This window comes from Anomaloglossus baeobatrachus, chromosome 7 (genome assembly GCF_048569485.1).
Source record: "Anomaloglossus baeobatrachus isolate aAnoBae1 chromosome 7, aAnoBae1.hap1, whole genome shotgun sequence".
NCBI classification, from domain to species: Eukaryota; Metazoa; Chordata; class Amphibia; order Anura; family Aromobatidae; genus Anomaloglossus; species Anomaloglossus baeobatrachus.
Window position 1 is genome coordinate 57,969,907 of NC_134359.1, and position 2,919 is coordinate 57,972,825.

Consider the following 2,919-nt stretch of genomic DNA (forward strand, 5'->3'; position numbering starts at 1 on the left):
GACATAACTGCTTCTAAATGATTACTTTTCAAGATGATGATTTAACTGTTTCAAATGGATTAATCTACTAAAGGAGGACATAGTTACTTATAAAGAGTTAATCTACTAATCGAGGAATTAGCTGTTTCTAAAGAGTTAATATACTATGGAGAGACAAAGATGCTTCTAAAGAATTTATCTACTAAAGGAGGACATAGTTGCTTCTAAAGAGTTAATCTACTAATCGAGGAATTAGCTATTTCTAAAGAATTAATATCCTATAGGAAGACATAGCTGCTTCTAAAGTATTCAGTTTAGTCTCATAATGCACACAAAGCTCACAGCAGACACTGTGACAGGTTTTACCTCTGCAGTAATTTTTTTTGTAGCCATCTCCTTTTCCCTCTGCTGCTCCTAAACATACAGAAATCCATTTTATGTTGCATTAGCGCTGCTTCTCACTTGCGAGTTTCTCGCAGTAGAGCAATGTGAGAAAATCTCGCATTGGAATCGGACACGTTAGTGAATGATTCAGCTCTCATCTGCGATTTTTTTCTCAGTCCAAATCGGACTGAGAAAAAAATCGCAGCATGCTGCTTTTTTGGGTGGAAACACATCTATGCGAGTAAAATCGGTCCGACTGGGCTGAAAAAAACTCGGCTGATTTTAGTTAACGTTAGGTGCGAGTGCAACGCAAGTGCGATACTATTTCTGAGATTTTACTAGCGTGTGTAATGCGTGTGTAATGCGTGTGTAATGCGTGTGTAATGCGTATTTTTTACTATGTCATCTGCCATTCAGCGCTGCAACATGGCCGCTGACAGCAGACACAGACAGCCATGTAGCAGAGCTGAACGGCAGATGACAGCAGACACAGACAGAGCCGCACTGTCAGAATGAACTCGGGTGAACTTAACCCGATTTCATTGTCATGCTGCGGCTCTGTCTGTGCCGCGTCCTGATTAGCGGTCACCAGTGAAGGGCTCACCGGTGACCGCTAATCCCCTGAGTGACTGAAGTTAGCAGCCCTCTCTCATACTGACCGATCCCCGGCGCCGCGCTGCACGGCTTTCTCACTGCTCCGGCGGCTTTTACTATTTTGAAAAAGCCGGCCGCTCATTAAACAATCTCGTATTCCCTGCTTTCCCCGCCCACAGGCGCCTATGATTGGTTGCAGTGAGACACACCCCCACGCTGAGTGACAGGTGTCACACTGCACCCAATCACAGCAGCCGGTGGGCGGGTCTATACTGTGCTGTGAAATAAATAATTAAATAATTTAAAAAAATGGCGTGCGGTCCCCCCCAATTTTAATACCAGCCAGATAAAGCCATACGGCTGAAGGCTGGTATTCTTAGGATGGGGAGCTCCACGTTATGGGGAGCCCCCCAGCCTAACAATATCAGCCAACAGCTGCCCAGAATTGCCGCATACATTATATGCGACAGTTCTGGGACTGTACCCGGCTCTTCCCGATTTGCCCCGGTGCGTTGGCAAATCGGGGTAATAAGGAGTTAATGGCAGCCCATAGCTGCCAATAAGTCCTAGATTAATCATGTCAGGCGTCTATGAGACACCCTCCATGATTAATCTGTAAGTTACAGTAAATAAACACACACACACACACATGAAAAAATCCTTTATTAGAAATAAAAAACACAAACACATTCCCTCATTACCAATTTAATAAGCCCCAAAAAGCCCTCCATGTCCGGCGTACTCCACGAACCTCCAGCGTCGCTTCCAGCATGAAGGTGACAGGAGCTGCAGAAGACACCGCCGCTCCGGTCACCTCCAAGCAGCAACTGAGGTGAGTAGCGCGATCTGCTGAGGTGTCACTGAGGTTAATCGCTGTCACCGCTGTATCCAGTGACAGCGGGTAACCTCAGTGACAGCTCAGCTGATCGCGCTACTCACCTCAGTTGCTGCTTGGAGGTGACCGGAGCGGCGGTGTCTTCTGCAGCTCCTGTCACCTTCATGCTGGAAGCGACGCTGGAGGTCCGTGGAGTACGCCGGACATGGAGGGCTTTTTGGGGCTTATTAAATTGGTAATGAGGGAATTTGTTTGTGTTTTTTATTTCTAATAAATGATTTTTTCATGTGTGTGTGTGTTTATTTACTGTAACTTACAGATTAATCATGGAGGGTGTCTCATAGACGCCTGACATGATTAATCTAGGACTTATTGGCAGCTATGGGCTGCCATTAACTCCTTATTACCCCGATTTGCCAACGCACCAGGGCAAATCGGGAAGAGCCGGGTACAGTCCCAGAACTGTCGCATATAATGTATGCGGCAATTCTGGGCGGCTGTTGGCTGATATTGTTAGGCTGGGGGGCTCCCCATAACGTGGAGCTCCCCATCCTGAGAATACCAGCCTTCAGCCATATGGCTTTATCTGGCTGGTATTAAAATTGGGGGGGACCGCACGCCATTTTTTTTAATTATTTAATTATTTATTTCACAGCACAGTATAGACCCGCCCACCGGCTGCTGTGATTGGGTGCAGAGTGACACCTGTCACTCAGCGTGGGGGCGTGTCTCACTGCAACCAATCATAGGCGCCTGTGGGCGGCGAAAGCAGGGAATACGAGATTGTTTAATGAGCGGCCGGCTTTTTCAAAATAGTAAAAGCCGCCGGAGCAGTGAGAAAGCCGTGCAGCGCGGCGCCGGGGATCGGTGAGTATGAGAGAGGGCTGCTAACTTCAGTCACTCAGGGGATTAGCGGTCACCGGTGAGCCCTTCACTGGTGACCGCTAATCAGGACGCGGCACAGACAGAGCCGCAGCATGACAATGAAGTCGGGTTAAGTTCACCCGAGTTCATTCTGACAGTGCGGCTCTGTCTGTGTCTGCTGTCATCTGCCATTCAGCTCTGCTACATGGCTGTCTGTGTCTGCTGTCAGCGGCCATGTAGCAGCGCTGAATGGCAGATGACAT